We start from the raw sequence: 21684 nt of genomic DNA, 5'->3' as shown, positions 1-21684 counted from the left end.
AAACTCACCGTTTAATCTAGCATTCGAATGACTGTCTGTCTGTCTGTCTTGCAGAAAGCCTCAACTTGGCCCACTATGCTATAAACTGGAATTAACAGCAAGTTTATCAACCAAGCTCGTGTTCACAACGAAACCCCTTTGGTTTACTGCCGCCATTACTGCCTGTCAGTAATATCTAACATCTCTGAGTGAGTAGCTAGGCCCAACTTGTTCCATTTCTAAGATGCATCTGCAAAACCCACAATATTTTCCTAGAATAGCAAGGGTCACCAAAGTGGGTGGGCTTCAAAACTGGCACCTTTCACACCGCAACAACCCACAGGATCCCAAATACTGAATTTGCTACAAATTGTTCCCCGATTATAGTGTTCACACAAATTTCAGCTATAATGTCTACTAAAAAGACATACGTACATCCATACACAAATGAATGAATGGGATTACAAAGGGTATCATTTTCATTTGCCATGATTCCAGACATCTGGTTTTCTCACTGAAATTTGGATTGAAGTGGCCAGGTGTTTAGGTATCTGAGACTTAGATTCCTCCAACACACCCTGTTTGAACCCATATTCCTCCCTTGCGGCCAAAATCTTAAGACTAGTCATTAGTCATTAGTAGTCACACTTCCATGAGAACAAACTTAATGTAGATACGACACCGATATATTTATTCCTCACTATTAAGATATCTGTTCATTACCTCTTCCAGACCAGGCATCGCGAAGATAATTACACCTGCTACCTTAGTGTTTGCAAAAGGTGGACCGTTAGCACCGTGGTTTTCCAATACTCTCCAAGTTCAACTTCCAACAGCATTGGATCCTTGGCTCCCAGGAGCAGCGCCCCATATCCAGCTCTCTTAACCTCACACCCTTTCTTGCTAGTTAATGTGTCACCGAGAACCAACACCAGTCAGATGAATTACAAATTGCGGCAAGACATACACAGGTTGGGTATAAGACTAAGTGCGTGGGTTTCTTTGGAGAAATAGCCTTCCTGCCTTGTGTGTTCTCATTAAAGGCCAGAGGGGGTGTACATGGCCACAAGAGCAAAGAGCTCCCACCTAAACAGTCATGTGCCATCAGACTGAAGTTGAGGGGTTTCTAATCAGGGCTCCCTGGGTGCCTCTGGATTTAGGGGTCAGCCTGTGCCCTGTGTGAAAAAGTGGAGGGAAATAAAAAGTAACATACATTCTAATCCCAATTCCGGACCCTTCAATTCCAACTTATTTTTTCAATCACTTTTTCATATGGATACACTTGGTCCTAATTTGCAATGTCATACGAGGTCTCCCAAACCGAATTTAGCAAATCAACTCCTAAAAGGAGTCGGAAGAGACCTGAGAAATCATTCGATCAATGAGCAGGAGACTCAAGGAGACAAATGTGGCTGCCTAAGGAACAAACTGGGATTTGAATGCAGAACCCAACACCCGTTCCCATAGCCCTTACGGCCACTCCCACGGGGGAAAGTTCGCTGTCAAGTGCACAGGTAACTTGAACGTATTCAGTCCTGTGCCCTCAACCAAAATATAAACACAGCTCACCAGTGGATGCCCTGGAGTGAACATCAGCCAGGAGATGTGAATCTGCCATTTTTCAGTGAGTCTGAGTCCCCCAAGTGCCTCCGAGCACAGCCATTTCCAAGCTGCTGGGCGAGTTGAGGGATTTTGCTGGTTAACGGTGACAAGAGACGATGTACAACTTCTGTCCTCCCAGATATGAAACCGTAGTTCCCACGTAAACAGAATGTCGCCTATAGCCAACAGGGATTTCTACCACCACAGCTGCTTAACGCTGTTTCATTTCCTTGGCCCATTTAAGAATGTGATGGAAGCTATGGATTCTCCCCACAGAAAAATATACGTATAATACACAACACAAATAAATTTGCATATAATTTTGGAGGCTTTATGTGCCCCCAAAGTCCATTCATGGACCTCTTCTACAGGTACAAAAATCTCAAGTTTAGACCAACTGAATTTGATAGCTCTATATTTTTCACACTATTTTTAGGTGCATTTTATAGCACTCTTTGATTTCAATGACCATTTTAAATATCAAGGAGTACATTTTCCCCCATTAGACCCATATTAAGGCAATTAAAATTCAACAAACCACTGATACCTGTACTCTTCCAGTCGTGCTAATGGTCGTTTCTCCCATGATTAAATAGATTTCCAAACTATGACGACGTAAGAGTCCCGAGGCTCCGTAACAGCCACTCCACTGGATGGATGACAACTTTATTCCTAAAATATAAAGGGAAAGAAATGAAAATTTATTGATCATCCAGTGCTACACTTTCCAGTACAGTAGCCACTGGCCACAGCTGGCTATTAAACACTTAAAGTATGGTTAGTCTAAATTGAACTGTTCTGAGAAAATGGATTTCAAAGACGTAGTGCTCCAAAAAAGAGATGACGTAAAATATTTCAAGAATTCTATGCATGTTGAAATGTTAATACTTTGCATATCTTGGATTAAATAAAATAATTATACTTCATTTCACCTTTTTTACTTTTTAACGTGGCTACTAGAAACATTTAAATCACAGATGTGACTCGCATTTTATTTCTATTGGATAGCACCAATACAGAGATCATCAGGCACGGGTGTGCAAAACACGGGACCTCACGATCTCACCAAATCCATAGGGCAGTTCTGCCAGGCAAATGGCCTTATCACCAGTTCACATTCAGACTAAGAACCTTATCCAGATGAGTGTAGAGATGTGATTTGAATTTGCATCCGCCTGATGCCAAACCCTTTACCTTTCCCAACTCTGCCTCCACGGGCTTCTCAAGCAGTGACTCTTAAGTCCGTTCAGGTTATGCTACTCTTTGTAACCTAGTCATGATTACGATAAAAGAAACCGCTTCAAAGTGACAGGCATTTCACTCAGTTCCCTTTTGAGTTTTAAATGACAAAATATTCTAACACTCCTGGCAAAAGCATACGACAACGTATAAAAATCTAGGAACTGGGGGCACTAATTAAGCTTTTCATCTTTTAAATGAAAACAGGAGACTCCAAAAACAAGAACCACAAATGTGACAAGGTAGGACTATACATTGCCTAGGGAATACGAGTCGGAGAACTCATTAGGACTGTAAACTAAAGTATGAAAATTAACCAAATAATTATCTAGTTGTAGCCTTAGTGGTAGGTTACAGGTTACTTGTTAGCAAGATTGCCCAGAACCAAGGAAGCAAACACAATTCTGCCAGAAGCAACTGCAACTCCCAATTTTAGTTCTGTTTCCCAGTTGTTATAAGCACACTAGGATTTCTGCAGAGCATCAACTAATTAAAAAGAAATCATTAAAACGGAGATGAGATGCAAGAATTCTCATGGCAACCGCTGTACTCTTCAATTTTGATTAAATGTGAATTCCCGAAAGCAGCTGGAAAACAAAGTGTGGTTCTTCGGGTTTCATTCAGATGGGTTTTTCTGCTTACATGATCCATTTTCCTTTAGCTTCCAGTTTCAACTAATCCTAAAAGGGCACGGTCCGTGGGGGCATGTGCTTTGCCTATAACGAACGTGGTTTTGCCTTTCAATGGCGGAACGCTGACCTCATGCACTCAGGATCTTTTTAAAATGAAAAATGAGGAATTAATGATCCTTACTTGAATTGGGGCTATTGCAAACTTAAACTTGCTTACCAATGCAGTGATTCTTGTCAAAAGCCCAATGAAACTCCCTAGACGTCTGGGTCTCTCGAAAACACATTAGGATTACGTTGACTCGTGCGTTCATTCCTCCTCCTCAGCTGCCAGCCCAGACGTTATATGTTTGACTTAGCAGTTTTAGCTCTGAAGAATCATGATCACCTCTGTGCTCTAGGCACTGTGTCAGAAGCCAGCAAGGATTTGTTCAGCCAGGAGTTTTTGTGCCCACTGTGTTCAGGGCCATGAGCTCTCATGGAGCTTAAGTCTAGTGGGAAAGAAAATAAAAATCCAGTCATCACACAAATACTTTTAAAATGTCAACAAGGTTAGAGTGGGAGAGGGGACGGACAGGAGAGCTAGTGCCATGGATTTCAAGGAGGGTCTCTCACAAGAGTTATGGTTGAGCTGAGAGCCAGTGGATGAATGTGAGTTAACTAGGAAAAGACAGAAGTGATATTCCAGGCAACACAAACAGCACGTGCAAAGGCCCTGAGGTGGGAGAGACATGGTTTATTTAAAACAAACCAAAAAGACAGCCAGTGTGGCTTGAGCTCATAAAGCAGTGGAAGAGAGAATGGTATGTAGTAAGAGTGGGGAGACAGGAGAGAACCAAACACTTGACCATAAATCCCTATTCAATATGGCCGACACGGAGCACCTAATATGTGCTAGAAACTACGCTAAATGTTTTACATGTACTAACTTGCTTAACCTTAAATAGCCTGTGAGATGGGTGGGTTTATTATCCTTGTTTTGCAGATAAGAAAACAAAGACTTAGGGAAGCAACTCACTCAAAGTGAAAGAGCTGTACAGGCTAAGGGGCAAAGTGAGACCAGTTCTTTGTACCCACACTTCATCAATGGGCTGGGAAGTAGCATCTCCATGACAGGGGCTCATGGATTTTCACTCTGCGAGAGGTTCATACCTAATTGACTGTGTCTTAGCTCAAGCTACCCTAACAAAATACCACAGGCTGAGTGGCTTAAACAACAGCAATTTATTTCTCACTTCCAGTGTGGAGGCTGGAAGTCTAAGGTCAGGGTGCCGGTATGGCTGGGTTGTGGTGGCCCCTCTCTTTCTGGCTTGTAGATGGCTGTCTTCTTGCTAGGTCATCACACAGCAGAGAGAGAGAAAGCTCTGGTCTCTCTCTCTTCTTTCACAGACACTAATACCATCATGGGGGCCCCACTCTCATGACCTCATCTAAAACTAATTAACTCCCCATGGTCCCACCTCCAAATACCATCACATTTGAGGGTTAGGGCTGCAACACCTGACTTTGGGGGCACACAACATTTCGTCGTTAAGAGTCTGGATAACCTGCCACCCTTTTCATCCTCTGCCTTTTTCCAGCTCAAGGATAAATCTGTTTATAACCACGTTGCTTCCCATTTCTATGCCACGGCAGGTGATAAGCTTAATAAGCTTAGTCAATTCACTTCTACAAAGTGCAAATTGGCTTCTGGCTAGAACATGTTTCTCCATCCAGGGCTCCATTTGCCATCACCCGTCATGCACACACAGATCAGGAGCTTAGACAAAAAGTGAGTTTCCTCCTCCCTTCCTTTCCAGCTAAAGCTTTTCCTACCAGTTTTTACCACCATCCAGAGAAGTACCTGATCTGATGAAATGGTCTCATCACATGCATAATGAAGAAGGAAATTTCGTTTCAGGGCCACACAGCTTCTCTAAGTAGGCAGGCTCCTGAAACACTCTCCTGAATGGTCCCCTGCTGTATAAACTAATGTCGATGACTCCTGTCAAAGAGGGAGGCTTTCCAACCCCTGCTGCCACCCAATCAGCTCTTCCTGCCTTCATAAAAGATCTCCAAAGTGCCGTAAGCAGAGGACGCAAGGTCCCAAAGGCCCATCCACCTCCAGAAAGAAGTTTCTCGGTGCCAGTGAACTGGGAGCATAGAGGGGCTGAATAAATCCTAATCAAATACGATTTAAGCTTTTCCATTTTCTGAGAAGCACGGTGTTTGAGGCAAGGAATGTTGACTTTGCAAATGCCTAACATTTACCCAGAATGAACAAACAAAACCTGCCCACTTGGTTTTCGAGCTGAGTCTTAGGGACAAGGGGTATTGGGGGCTGATGGAAAAATGAGCCTCTAAGCACCCCCTTCAGTCTGACCTGAGCCCTGCTGCCCGTACGTATGGACTTTGTTTCCTTAAGTACATGGGCACGCCCGCTTGCTGGATTCCAAGCCAACATTTTAAGCGGTACTTCCGAGGGGAGACTTATACGTGACCAATTTTTAGCTGAGTTTTCAATCTTCTGGCTCTTGTTGACCCAGCCCTTCCAGGAATGTGACCTGTTTCTATTTTCCACTCCATTAATCCTTTTGCTTTTCCCTCCTCCTTACCAGAATCACATCTTTAATACCTACCTTATGTACCATGATCTCATTTTCCTTATGAGCAACAAGCACAATTTATAAGCCAAGCTTGGAAGTCATTCCTTCATTTAGCATCAAGTGTAATTCCAAAAGAACTATATACTTTGGTGTGTAGTTTTACATTTTGTAACAAGGCCAAATATTAACTGTGTTTCTTAAAACCCGCAAGAGCTCAGTGAATCCTCATCCTATATAAAGAGAAAAGACCTGCAAGTATGATAGATCCACTACCAGACTCAGTGAGCATGTTCAAGGTCCACAGGGTAAGCCAGGACACCTGCCTCTCAAAGTAATGCCTTGGGAGATGTGAGCAATCAAAACTCTATAGCAATCAGCCGGAAACTCATATTACACCAAAATGCTTCAGTGTTATTTATTTTTTAACAAAGAGACACATGTAAAGTGCCAGAGAAAGCAGAAAATTTTGCATATAATTCAGGGGATTCACAAGACCACTGTATCAGTACTATCTTAAGCAAAGACGTGATAAATGTTGACTTGATCTCCTAGTCCAAAAAACCTCAGGTCATCTTCATGAACTTGGACTTGGCAGTGGATTCTCAGATATGATACCAAATGCATGAACAACAAAAGAAAAGTAGACAAGTTGGACTTTATCAAAATTTAAAACTTTGTACACCAAAGGACATTGTTCAGAACGTGAAAAGACAACCTACAGAATGGGAGAAAGGATTTGCAAATCATCTGTGTGATAAATGTTTACTGTCTATAATACATAAAGAACTCCACTTATGTCGGATAGGGGCCCACCTTAACCCAACTCATCAACAAAAAGATAACCCAATTTAAAAACGGGCAAAGGACTTCAAGTGACATTTCTCCACAGAAGATATAGAGCTGACCAGTATGCACATGAAACGATGCTCAACATCAGTAATCATTAGGGAAATGCAAATCAAAACCATAATGAGAAACTACCTCACATCCACTAAGAGGACTGCTATCAGAAAAACAGAAAATAACAAGTGTTGGAAAGGAGGAGAGAAACTGGAACCCTTGTACATTGTTGGTGGAAATGTAAAAATGCTAGAGCGGCTCTGGAAAACAGTTTGGTGGCTTCTCAAAAATTAAATGTAGAATCACCGTATAATCCAGTAATTTCACTTCCTGGCATAAACCCAAAAGAATTGAAAGCAGGGAGTCGAAAAGACATTTGTAAACTAATGTGCATAGTAGCATTATTCCCAACAGCCAAAAGATGGAAACAACATGAGTATCCATCAAGAGCTAAACAAAATGTGGTATAAACATACAGTGGAATATTATTCAGTTATAAAAAAAAAAAAGCAATGAAGTTCTGATACACATCACAACATGGATGAACCCCTAAAACATTAAGTGAAACAAGCCAGACAAAAAGGGACAGATATTGTATCATTCAAGTTATATAAAATATCTAGAATAGGCAAATTCATAGACAGAGACTTAAGTGGTTACCAGGGGCTGGGGGGCAGAGGGATGCAGAATTACTGCTTGATGGGTACAGAGTTTCTGTTTAGAGTGATGAAAAAGTTTTGGAAACAGGTAATGGTGATAGTTGCACAACAGTGTGAATGTACTTAATGCACTGAATTGTGCACCTAAAAATGATTAAAATGGCAAATTTTATGATATATATTCATATATAGGTATATACATACGTATATAAATAATCACAATTAAAAAAATAACTCATGTCTTCTAACATCTCAAACCAAATTCCCTTTGGCTTCTTGGCTGTGTAGATTGTTACCAGCATTGAGGAGAGCTGCACACACACCCCCGCAATCAGAAAATGAAGACAAGTGTCACATTTTATTTGCAGTCCTAGGGGGTCCACAGTTTTTGCAGAAGTCCTCCCATATGCCACGTTGGATCTCATCTGAGGTAGAATGGATCCAAAGCAAAAGGAAGCTGGTGACCCTTCATTTGTGCTGAGAATGCTTTTACAATTTGGGTGCCCAGGAAACAAATTATACCTATGTCTCCTGGGCCTAGGGACTGCTCGGGGCATGGGTCACGCCTACCTTAGTGCTACAGAATTGCATATTTGTGCCCCCCAAAATTCCTATGTTGAGACCTAATTCTCCAAGGTGACGTACTAGGACGTGGGGCCTCTGCAAGTAGTTAGCTCAGGAGGCCGGAGCCCTCGTGAACTGGATTAGTGCCCTTATAAAAGAGGCCCCGCAGAGAGGCCTCCCCACTTCCACCACGTAAGGAGACAACAAGAAGACAGCCATCTGCAGCCCAGAAGAGGGCCTTCCCCCAAACCTGAGCTTGCTAACATCCTGATCTTGGACTTCCAGCCTCCAGAACTGTTAGAAATAAATTTCCGCTGTTTATAACCACCCAGTCAGTAGTATTTCGTTACAGCAGACAGAATGGACTAAGACACTTGGTTTCTCTCGCAGGACTCATCAATTACAAATGGTGCCAAATAATACCAAAATGCTTTTTAGAAAACTCCTTAAGATGCCAGATGGGAGGTACAAAGACACTTAGGGCTCTTCTGTAACTGGCAGGTCTGTGTCCAGACATAAAGAAGGCTGGCCTCTTGTTGCCTCTGTGGGGAGATTTCATAGCACAGACTTCTCTCTAATCTAAAAAATGCAGGCACGAAGATAACTCTCAACAAGAGTTATCTCACTGCCCAAATTGTGGGAGCTCTTTTTAGAACAGTCTGGGTGCTTAAATGTCACGAGGTCTCCGATTGCAATCTCCTCCCTCGCGCCACCCATCCCATACGTGTGGACACCCACCATTCCCTGATCTCTCTCACTTGCCTGCTCTACAACCTTACCCCCTTGAGGCATAAAGAACTGCCTTCACTTCAGTAATCTGACCGAACCCCTGAGGTTTTCACTGGGGATGACAAGCTAACCCAGGTTCTACCTGTCCCACCTGCCAAGATTTCTCATGGATCGTGGAAGTGGCGAAATGAAGAAGGGCAGACACAGGGAGGAACAGCAAAGAGAGCTTTTCCTTGCTGCCTGCCGGCCTCCACTCCTTCTCAGTCCTTCAAGTATCTACGGAGCACCTACTATGTGCTGGTCACTCTGCTGGCACCAGGGCTATCTTGGGGATAAGGCAGAGATGATTCCCCCCTCACAGAGTACCCATTCGGGCAGGGGGAGGCAAAAAAAAAAAAAAAAAAGCACAAGTAAACAAAGAAAGAAAAAGACTTGCAAATCATGTTAAGCAAACAAGCACTGGTCTGAGAGGAGCGTTACCCACTAAACCAGTGGTTCTCAAAGTGGAGTCCCAAGACCAGCAGCAGAAGTAGCACCTGGGATATTGTCGGAAATGCAGATTCTCGAGCGCCACCCCAGACCAACAGATTCAGACACTCAGGGGTCACGCGGTCTGTTTTTTCAAGCCCTTCAGATGACTCGACGCATGCCGAAGTTTGAGAAACACTGCAGATAAACAGAATTTTGACTGTTTTGGTTGTGAAGTTTTTTGTTTGGTTGGTTGTTTTTATCCCGAATTCTTAGAACAGTTCCTGGACGAAGTAGGGGCTTTATAAAATATGTTGAATGGACACTCAGTTGGGTTATTGTACTTTAAGCTGAAAAAGACCACTCTCAACACCTAAGCTGAGATCTGAAGTTTGAGAAAGAGACGGCCATGCAGAGTGTGGGCCAGAATGTTCCTAGCCAACTAGAACTGCAAGTACAAAAGGCCTGGGGTAGGAAAAAACTTCCTATGGAATCAGACTGCCTGACAGGCCACGCTTTGCATCTGACGAGTCCCATCTCTGACTGTGGGATCCAGAGTCTTACCTTCTCCAGGAACACAAAGGTAGGTCTCCTCTTAGCTTAACGAGCAGGTGAAAAACCTACCCTTCTCTGTGAGCACGGCTGCCTTTCTTGTTTGGCGGCACGTGTAAAACCACCAAGGAGGGCCTACTGAAGCCGAGGCCATCATTTGCAGAGCCTGGCTGGGTCTCCCCTCAGGATGAACTCTCAGTGACCTTGGACAAAGGGGCTCCCAGGTGTCGCCCAGTAAGCAAGGCGGGAGACCCTGGGCAGTCTGACTTTCTACACTCTATTCTGAAGCCCTCCGAGTTCTCATCACTTCAAGACAATAAACAAAGAATGCTCCCAGACAAATTCAAGGCGGCTTCATAAAAAGGAGATGAACGGCGCCAAATGAAAGAAAGCAATGACAAACACGACTGCAGTGATTCAAGGTGCCTGGGGCCAGAGGAAGGGGTTGGGGCCAAATCGAGGCTGCTACTCAGGACATTGTAAAGACCCAGCTCCGGTCAGCACAACACACAATGCCAGCCGGCCTGAGAGACTCAGAGGAGGCCGCTCTCCTCCTCCCCTGAATTCACCTTCATCCCGAAAAAAGATGCAATCTTTGCTCTAATTACATCTGTTGGGAAAATTTCCTTTTTTTTTGTTTTTTTAATGTTAAAAAGATACCTGCAGAATATTAACATAGATACTTTTTAAAGTTATAAAGGGGGAAAAATGTGCTGTAGATGTCTTTAAGATACCCACAACATTTTTTCAGTTATAGGACAGTCAGAACTTAGATGATGGAGGATTAACCAAGATGGCGGAGTAGAAGGACGTGCTCTCACTCCCTCTTGCGAGAGCACCAGAATCAAAACTGGCTGCTGGACAATCATTGACAGGAAGACCCTGGACTTCACCAAGGAGGATACCCCACGTCCAAGGACAGAGGAGAAGCCACAGTGAGACGGTAGGAGGGGCGCAATCAGAGTAAAATCAAATCCCATAACTGCTGGGTGGGTGACTCACAGACTGGCGAACACTTATACCACAGAAGTCCACCCACTGGAGTGAAGGTTCTGAGCCCCACGTCAGGCTTCCCAACCTGGGGGTCCGGCTACGGGAGGAGGAATTCCTAGAGAATCAGACTTTGAAGCCTAGTGGGAATTGATTGCAGGACTTTGACAGGACTGGGGAAAACAGAGACCCCACTCTTGGAGGGCACACACAAAGTAATGTGTGCATCGGGACCCAGGGGAAGGAGCAGTGACCCTGGGGGAGACTGAACCAGACCTACCTGCTGGTGTTGGGGGGTCTCCTGCAGAGGCGAGTGGTGGCTCTGTTTCACCGTGGGGATAAGGACACTGGCAGCCGAGGTTCTGGGAAGTTCTCCTTGGCGTGAGCCCTCCCAGAGTCTGCCATTAACCCCACCAAAGAGCACGGGTAGGCTCCAGTGTTGGGTTGCCTCAGGCAAAACAACCAACAGGGAGGGAACCCAGCCCCACCCATCAACAGTCAAGTGGATTAAGGTTTTACTGAGCTCTGATCGCCACAGCAACAGGGAGGGAACCCAGCCCCACCCATCAACAGTCAAGTGGATTAAGGTTTTACTGAGCTCTGACCGCCACAGCAACAGTCAGCTCTACCCACCACCAGAGCCTCCCATCAAGCCTCTTAGATAGCCTCAACCACCAGAGGGCAGACAACAGAAGCAAGAAAAACTACAATCCTGCAGCCGGTGGACCAAAAACTACAGTTACAGAAAGATAGAGAAGATGAAAAGGCAGAGGGCTATGTACCAGATGAAGGAACAAGAAAAAACCCCAGAAAAACAACTAAATGAAGTGGAGATAGGCAACCTTCCAGAAAAAGAATTCAGAATGATGATAGTGAAGATGATCCAGGACCTCGGAATAAGAATGGAGGCAAAGATTGAGAAGATGCAAGAAATGGTTAACAAAGACCTAGAAGAATTAAAGAACAAACAAACAGAGATGACCAATACAATAACTGAAATGAAAACTACACTAGAAGGAATCAATAGCAGAATAACTGAGGCAGAAGAACGGATAAGTGACCTGGAAGACAAAATGGTGGAATTCACTGCTGCGGAACAGACTAAAGAAAAAAGAATGAAAAGAAATGAAGACAGCCTAAGAGACCTCTGGGACAACATTAAACGCAACAACATTCGCATTATAGGGGTCCCAGAAGGAGAAGAGAGAGAGAAAGGACCAGAGAAAATATTTGAAGAGATTATAGTTGAAAACTTCCCTAACATGGGAAAGGAAATAGCCACCCAAGTTCAGGAAGTGCAGAGAGTCCCATACAGAATAAACCCAAGGAGAAACACGCCGAGACACATAGTAATCAAAGTGGCAAAAATTAAAGACAAAGAAAAATTATTGAAAGCAGCAAGGGAAAAACGACAAATAACATACAAGGGAACTCCCATAAGGTTAACAGCTGATTTCTCAGCAGAAACTCTGCAAGCCAGAAGGGAGTGGCATGATATACTTAAAGTGATGAAAGGGAAGAACCTACAACCAAGATTACTCTACCCGGCAAGGATCACATTTAGATTTGATGGAGAAATCAAAAGCTTTACAGACAAGCAAAAGCTAAGAGAATTCAGCACCACCAAACCAGCTCTACAACAAATGCTAAAGGAACTTCTCTAAGTGGGAAACACAAGAGAAGAAAAGGACCTACAAAAACAAAGCCAAAACAATTAAGAAAATGGTCATAGGAACATACATATCGATAATTACCTTAAACGTGAATGGATTAAACACCCCAACCAAAAGACATAGACTGGCTGAATGGATACAAAAACAAGACCCATATATATGCTGTCTACAAGAGACCCACTTTAGACCTAGGGACACATACAGACTGAAAGTGAGGGGATGGAAAAAGATATTCCATGCAAATGGAAATCAAAAGAAAGCTGGAGTAGCTATACTCATGTCAGATAAAATAGACTTTAAAATAAAGAATGTTATAAGAGACAAGGAAGGACACTACATAATGATCAAGGGATCAATCCAAGAAGAAGATATAACAATTATAAATATATATGCACCCAACATAGGAGCACCTCAATACATAAGGCAACTGCTAACAGCTATAAAAGAGGAAATCGACAGTAACACAATAATAGTGGGGGACTTTAACACTTCACTTACACCAATGGACAGATCATCCAAAATGAAAATAAATAAGGAAACAGAAGCTTTAAATGACACAATAGACCAGATAGATTTAATTGATATTTATAGGACATTCCATCCAAAAACAGCAGATTACACGTTCTTCTCAAGTGCGCACGGGACATTCTCCAGGATAGATCACATCTTGGGTCACAAATCAAGCCTCAGTAAATTTAAGAAAATTGACATCATACAAAGTATCTTTTCTGACCACAACGCTATGAGATTAGAAATGAATTACAGGGAAAAAAACGTAAAAAAGACAAACACATGGAGGCTAAACAATACGTTACTAAATAACCAAGAGATCACTGAAGAAATCAAAGAGGAAATAAAAAAATACCTAGAGACAAATGACAATGAAAACACAACGACCCAAAACCTATGGGACGCAGCAAAAGCGGTTCTAAGAGGGAAGTTTATAGCTATACAAGCCTACCTAAAGAAACAAGAAAAATCTCAAGTAAACAATCTAACCTTACACCTAAAGAAACTAGAGAAAGAAGAACAAACAAAACCCAAAGTTAGCAGAAGGAAAGAAATCATAAAGATCAGAGCAGAAATAAATGAAATAGAAACAAAGAAAACAATAGCAAAGATCAATAAAACTAAAAGTTGGTTCTTTGAGAAGATAAACAAAATTGATAAGCCATTAGCCAGACTCATCAAGAAAAAGAGGGAGAGGACTCAAATCAATAAAATCAGAAATGAAAAAGGAGAAGTTACAACAGACACTGCAGAAATACAAAACATCCTAAGAGACTACTATAAGCAACTTTATGCCAATAAAATGGACAACCTGGAAGAAATGGACAAATTCTTAGAAAGGTATAACCTTCCAAGACTGAATCAGGAAGAAACAGAAAATATGAACAGACCAATCACAAGTAATGAAATTGAAACTGTGATTAAAAATCTTCCAACAAACAAAAGTCCAGGACCAGATGGCTTCACAGGTGAATTCTATCAAACATTTAGAGAAGAGCTAACACCCATCCTTCTCAAACTCTTCCAAAAAATTGCAGAGGAAGGAACACTCCCAAACTCATTCTATGAGGCCACCATCACCCTGATACCAAAACCAGACAAAGACACTACAAAAAAAGAAAATTACAGACCAATATCACTCATGAATATAGATGCAAAAATCCTCAACAAAATACTAGCAAACAGAATCCAACAACACATTAAAAGGATCATACACCACGATCAAGTGGGATTTATCCCAGGGATGCAAGGATTCTTCAATATACGCAAATCAATCAATGTGATACACCATATTAACAAATTGAAGAATAAAAACCATATGATCATCTCAATAGATGCAGAAAAAGCTTTTGACAAAATTCAACACCCATTTCTGATAAAAACTCTCCAGAAAGTGGGCATAGAGGGAACCTACCTCAACATAATAAAGGCCATATATGACAAACCCACAGCAAACATCATTCTCAATGGTGAAAAACTGAAAGCATTTCCTCTAAGATCAGGAACGAGACAAGGATGTCCACTCTCACCACTATTATTCAACATAGTTCTGGAAGTCCTAGCCACGGCAATCAGAGAAGAAAAAGAAATAAAAGGAATACAAATTGGAAAAGAGGAAGTAAAACTGTCACTGTTTGCGGATGACATGATACTATACATAGAGAATCCTAAAACTGCCACCAGGAAACTGCTAGAGCTAATTAATGAATATGGTAAAGTTGCAGGATACAAAATTAATGCACAGAAATCTCTTGCATTCCTATACACTAATGATGAAAAATCTGAAAGAGAAATTATGGAAACACTCCCATTTACCATTGCAACAAAAAGAATAAAATACCTAGGAATAAACCTACCTAGGGAGACAAAAGACCTATATGCAGAAAACTATAAGACACTGATGAAAGAAATTAAAGATGATACCAACAGATGGAGAGATATACCATGTTCTTGGATTGGAAGAATCAACATTGTGAAAATGAGTATACTACCCAAAGCAATCTACAGATTCAATGCAATCCCTATCAAATTACCAATGGCATTTTTTACGGAGCTAGAACAAATCATCTTAAAATTTGTATGGAGACACAAAAGACCCCGAATAGCCAAAGCAGTCTTGAGGCAAAAAAATGGAGCTGGAGGAATCAGACTCCCTGACTTCAGACTATACTACAAAGCTACAGTAATCAAGACAATATGGTACTGGCACAAAAACAGAAACATAGATCAATGGAACAAGATAGAAAGCCCAGAGATTAACCCACGCACCTATGGTCAACTAATCTATGACAAAGGAGGCAAAGATATACAATGGAGAAAAGACAGTCTCTTCAATAAGTGGTGCTGGGAAAACTGGACAGCTACATGTAAAAGAATGAAATTAGAATACTCCCTAACACCATACACAAAAATAAACTCAAAATGGATTAGAGACCTAAATATAAGACTGGACACTATAAAACTCTTAGAGGAAAACATAGGAAGAACACTCTTTGACATAAATCACAGCAAGATCTTTTTTGATCCACCTCCTAGAGTAATGGAAATAAAAACAAAAATAAACAAGTGGGACCTAATGAAACTTCAAAGCTTTTGCACAGCAAAGGAAACCATAAACAAGACGAAAAGACAACCCTCAGAATGGGAGAAAGTATTTGCAAATGAATCAACGGACAAAGGATTAATCTCCAAAATATATAAACAGCTCATTCAGCTCAACATCAAAGAAACAAACACCCCAATCCAAAAATGGGCAGAAGACCTAAATAGACATTTCTCCAAAGAAGACATACAGACGGCCACGAAGCACATGAAAAGATGCTCAACATCACTAATTATTAGAGAAATGCAAATCAAAACTACAATGAGGTATCACCTCACTCCTGTTAGAATGGGCATCATCAGAAAATCTACAAACAACAAATGCTGGAGAGGGTGTGGAGAAAAGGGAACCCTCTTGCACTGTTGGTGGGAATGTAAATGGATACAGCCACTATGGAGAACAATATGGAGGTTCCTTAAAAAACTAAAAATAGAATTACCATATGACCCAGCAATCCCACTACTGGGCATATACCCAGAGAAAACCGTAATTCAAAAAGACACATGCACCCGAATGTTCATTGCAGCACTATTTACAATAGCCAGGTCATGGAAGCAACCTAAATGCCCATCAACAGACGAATGGATAAAGAAGATGTGGTACATATATACAATGGAATATTACTCAGCCATAAAAAGGAACGAAATTGAGTCATTTGTTGAGACGTGGATGGATCTAGAGACTGTCATACAGAGTGAAGTAAGTCAGAAAGAGAAAAACAAATATCGTATATTAATGCATGTATGTGGAACCTAGAAAAATGGTACAGATGAGCCAGTTTGCAGGGCAGAAGTTGAGACACAGATGTAGAGAATGGACATATGGACACCAAGGGGGGAAAACTGCGGTGAGGTGGGGATGGTGGTGAGCTGAATTGGGCGATTGGGATTGGCATGTATACACTGATGTCTATAAAATCGATGCCTAATAAGAACCTGCAGTATAAAAAAGCAAACAAAACAACTAATACTAAACTTTCATTGGGTTATTTGTATGGAAATATGTTAATATAAATGTTTCAGACGTTACATGAAATTTCTAAAAATCTTGTATTTGTATGGAAATATGTATGGAAATATGTTAATATAAATGTTTCAGACATTACATGAAATTTCTAAAAATCTTACATGTTCTGGTATAATGTTATAAGTAACAATCCTAGTTATTACTTTAAAATGTATATCTCAGAAATAACTAATTTTCTTGTCAACTGCATTATTATGAACTTTCATCAAATCTTTTACCGTGGTCATTTTTAAGTCTTTTGTCATTTACAGACAGTTCTGGGTGTACTCTGATGATTTTGCAAATATGTTCCTATAAAAGGGTTTCATCTACAAGAAATTCATGGAAAAGACTCTGACAAGTACAGGTTTCTGGTAACTGACTATACTGCTGAACTGAATGAATAAGCATTTTCAGAACTCTGATGAAAAACTGATGAACTCATAAAAGTGCTAACAAAAGATCAAGATGAAAAACAACAATTAATTACATGGGACTGAGTGAACTGATGAGGACGAGTATAATTTTTGTGACTTTCTGTTTGAATTAAAAAAAAAAAAATCCCACAAGGACTCAGAGGCAAAGAATATACAAATCAATTTTCACTGCAAAGTAAAGGAGCTGTTACAGTGGAGGATTACTGGACTGAATGTCAATATTATGACATAGTATGAGTGTGTTTCATGTTTGGTAATTGCAATCATTGTTTCTTTTGTTGTGGTCATCCATGTACAATGCTTGGTGACAGTCTGTTTATCTCTTGTAAAAATAAAATACAGTGTGTGTGTGTGTGGGAAAAAAAAAAAAAGAACTTAGATGATGGGCCAGAGAACTTTTTCAGTAAATATCTTAAGATATGTGGGCCCAGACACAAAATCAAGGACGTTAAGTAGGTACTTATATAAGAAGAGAGAAAACACATTTCCACAACTTTCACTGATGAATTTCAAAGTATATGAGAACAATTTTTAGTAATATAGGTCTACTAATGAGAAGAATGGAATTAGAGTGTGGAGGGGTAACATTTTGCTTACTTGGGGATCAAAGTTATTATAAATGTTCCTATCATCAAATTGATTACAAATGTTTATCAGGGAAAACCATTCTTCACTCGTGGGCTGTACCAAAACAGATGGCAGGTTGGATTTAGCTCATGGGCCCTAGTTTGCTAATTTCTAGCTGAGACCCTGTATTAGTCAAGATTCTCTAGAGAAGCAGAACCACTGTGCACGTGTGTGTGTGTGTGTGTGTGTGTGCGTGTGTTTGTGTGTTGTGTGTGTACACATACGTATGGATGAATGGATGAATGTAGATAGAAAGGTATTTTTTTTAATAAGGAACTGGCTCACACAGTTATGGAGACAGGCAAGTCCCAAGATCTGCAGGGTGAGTTGGCGAGCTGGAACCCACAAGAGTCAATGGTGTAGTAGTTCTAGCCCTAAGGCTGGTCGGCTCGAGACCCAGGAAGTGCTAATGTTTCAGTTTGAGTCCAAAGGCAGGAAAAAGCTGATGTCCCAGTCCAAAGGCCATCAGGCAGGATGAACTCTCTCTTACTTGAGAGGAATAGCAACCTTTTCGTTCTATTCAGGACATCAAGTGATTGGATGAGGCCCACTCACATTAGGCAGAGGAATCTACTTTACTCAGTCTATTGATTTAAATATTCATCTCATCCAAAACCACCTTCACAGGAATACCCAGTATAACGTGTAACCGAATAACTGGGCACCCCATGGCCAAGCAAGTGGACACATAAGGTTGACCATCACAGACCACCACCATCCAGATTTTCGGACTCCTCATGAGACCATGGTTTCAAAAATCAAGCATCCTTCTCTCTTCCCACGGCCCCAGCTGCCAAGAAGCAGCTGGAAGACTGCCATGGATGCAATGTAACCTGCTTTCCTAAAACTGAGAGTTATGTGTGGCTCTAACTACACCTGGACAGGTACAGCTCCACGATGCAGGTGGAGGTTCTGGCTTTGTCCAGCTGGGGACCAACACGTCCCTAGAGATGCCACAACTGCCTGCATCTGCGCCATTCTCAGGCACACATGCGTCTCCTAGACTCCCTGAGGGGCCATTTTCCCTTCCCCAAGCTCCCCTTCCTTCACACCCTGGGTGGAAAACGAATTTCTGAGTGCACTGTATACACAGAAATGTCTTTCGGCTTTATTTCTGACTTTTGTCCAATATAAGCTATTCTGTACTTCCCGCCTGAACTGCTCTGAGAAACTTCCTCAACAATCCATCAGCCCCCAGCACATATGATGGCCTGACTCGAATGTGTAAGAGCCTCTGCCAGAGAGGTCGCAAATGCCTTTGCCCTTGATTTTCCTGTCTGGCCTCTGCCTACCTCCCTGATAATGGATTCCTCTTGAGGAAATGAGTCCTGTATGGCTTGAGCAGGAAAACAAGAGGGAAATGACTGGAAATATGGTTGGAGAGGTCAGGGGAGACACCTGGCAGGATTGTCTCTAGGGAAGTGGGGTGCTTTTCATAAGGATTTGATGAGATGACATAAGCAAACCTGACTGATGCTCTGTAAGCATGAAATGAATGCTACGTCCCAAATATTTGAGGCTTCCGGTGCTGTGTATACCACAGTCTCCCACAGGGCATGGCAAGGCAATGTCAACAGCCCCCCTTCCCCCAGCTTCCATCTGGAGTGAGGGATGCCATAATATCATCACCATGCCGGTGTTCCCTCACATTCAAAGTTATGGTTGAACTATGTACCGCCCTGCTCCCCGTAATAATATGTGGAAGTCCTAATGCCAAGCACCTGAGAATGTGAACTTATTTGGAGAAAGGGTCTTTAAGGAGGTCATCAATTTAAAATGAGATCCTTAGGGTGGGCTCTAATCCACTACGACTGATGTCCTTATAAAAAGGAGAAATCTGGAGACAGACACACCGAGGGAAAAGGCCATACAAAGATGAAGGCAGAGATGGAGCTGATGCTTCTACAAGCCAAGGGATGCCAAAGATTGCCAGCAAACCACCAGGAGCTAGGAGAGAGGCCTGGAACGGATTCTCACCCACGGCGCTTGGAAGGAACCAAATCCGCCAACATCTTGACCTTTAAACGTCTAGCCTAGAACTGTGAGAGAATGAATTTCTGTTCTTCCCGTCACCCAGCTTGTGGTATTTCATTACATCAGCCCTAGCAAACGAGAGCACTGAAGCACAAAACACGGAGGGGAACGGGGCCCTGGCCTCCCTTTATAGTGAAGTTTCCTATTGCTCCGCTTGCTTCCTCTCAAGTAGGATCATTGCATGGTTTTTGAGTGCCTCTGTAAAAGTTAAATAAAATCAGAGCCTGTATCCAAAGAGCCAGGTACAGGCGTCACCCCTGGGTCAACCTGTGAGAGGAAGATGGGGTAGAAACTGGCACCATCAAGTCTCCAGACAAGAAGCATGTGGCCCAGATTTCCAATGTTAGATGAGCAAGAAGATAGAGGAGAATCTGGTCCCTCCCCTAGGATTTCAGGGCCCAGAACAGCTACTGGACCTCTGGCCCGCCCCAGAGCTGCAGGAAGGCGGCTGGAGCAAGAGGAGGTTTCACTTCCCTCACCTCTGACCCTGGCAGCCTGGCCCAGCTACACAAAGGCCTCGGAAGCAGGGGAGAGAAGACGTTTCACGGAGCCCCCAGAAGGGGCACACATCCCGGTGGGGAAGGAGGGAGAGCGAGGGAGCCTCGGCTGAGACGACTCACGCAGTCACCCCCTAGCAAGGCAGCTGGTGGTCAAACCTACAACAGTTCATAAGGGTTCTTCTAAAGAGAAGCCATAATTCGAGTCTAGCTCTGCTCAGAGGGTCAACAGCACAATCCTGAATAGTTTCAAAATATCAGTTTACCAAGATGCTAAGAAGTATTATTCATGAAAACGTTCCACATTCTGAAAGGAATATGGATACGTTGGATTAAACCAAGTGAAACATTATTTCTTGACTGCAGGACTCTCCAGTGACTTTGATATGACATGGCACTTTATCAGTCTCCAAAAAAAAGAAATATAATCACTTATATGTGGAATCTAAAATATGACACAAAAGAACATGTCTACAAAACAGACTCACAGACATAGAGAACAAACTTGTGGTTGCCAGTGGGGAGGAGGGATGGGGGAAGGAAAGATTGGGAGTTTGGGATTAGCAGATGCAATCTATTATATATAGAATGGATAAACAACAAGGTCTTACTGTACAGCACAGGGAACTATATTCAATATCCTGTGATATATCATAATGGCAAAGAATATGAAAAAGAATGTATATATATGTATAGCTGAATCACTTTGCTGTACAGCAGAAATAAACACAACATTGTAAATCAACTACACTTCAATAAAATAAATTTTTTTAAAAAAGAAATATAATCAACAAAGACTCCAATTTTATTTCATTACCAACTTTTTTTTCATCTTGCACTTCTTTTCACAACACCCAATCACATCTCTGAGAACAACTTACTAAGGAAAGTAATTGGAAAATGCTGGTAACGACCTTTGCAGTATGGATAGAGAGACACACGGAAGAGAAAGCAGGAAGTCAGCCAATATAAAGCCAGCCAGACCGAGGCCCATGGCACCCCTGCAGAGAAAGGAAAAGTTAGTCACTGCCATTTTCACTTCATAGGTCCCTAACTGGGGCAGAAAGAGCTGGAGTCTGTAGGAAACATCCTCCAGTTCTCCCACACCAAGGAATCAAACTATCATTTAAAGATTTGTTAGGCAGTAAAAGCAAGCAATTATTCCAAGCAGAAAAACTCAAAAAGCTTAAAATATGATTAGCTTTGCTGATAAGAGCAAGGCATGGAGGTGACCATAAATTGTTGATAACAGCCTTCTGCAGGCCTATCAGCTGGTGCAACAGGATCAGAAAACAAACAGAAACTGAATTCTTTGCTATGCGTCCATTAAAGACGCCTTCTAGCCTAGGGCACACAGATAACCGGCCTCTACCTGGAAGCCTCAACAAGATAGTCAGATAGGTTTTATCAGGTCCTCAGGCCATGCAGTCATAGAATTATAGAGTTGGAAGCTTTCTCAGTCT

General features: G+C 42.0%; 1 long non-coding RNA gene across 1 annotated transcript in view; it reads right to left on the bottom strand.

Moving 5' to 3' along the window:
* Positions 1-14: 14 nt before the first annotated feature.
* Positions 15-21684, bottom strand: part of LOC309637564 — a 159456-nt gene continuing 137786 nt past the window's right edge. The window contains exon 3 of the long non-coding RNA XR_014250660.1: positions 15-3940. This is a non-coding gene — a long non-coding RNA (uncharacterized lncRNA). The remainder of the gene's footprint in view (positions 3941-21684) is intronic.

This window comes from Balaenoptera physalus (assembly GCF_965194825.1).
Source record: "Balaenoptera physalus genome assembly, chromosome: 11".
Lineage (NCBI taxonomy): Eukaryota > Metazoa > Chordata > Mammalia > Artiodactyla > Balaenopteridae > Balaenoptera > Balaenoptera physalus.
The sequence above is the reverse complement of the archived record's forward strand: the minus strand, read 5'-3'. Positions and strand labels throughout refer to the sequence as shown.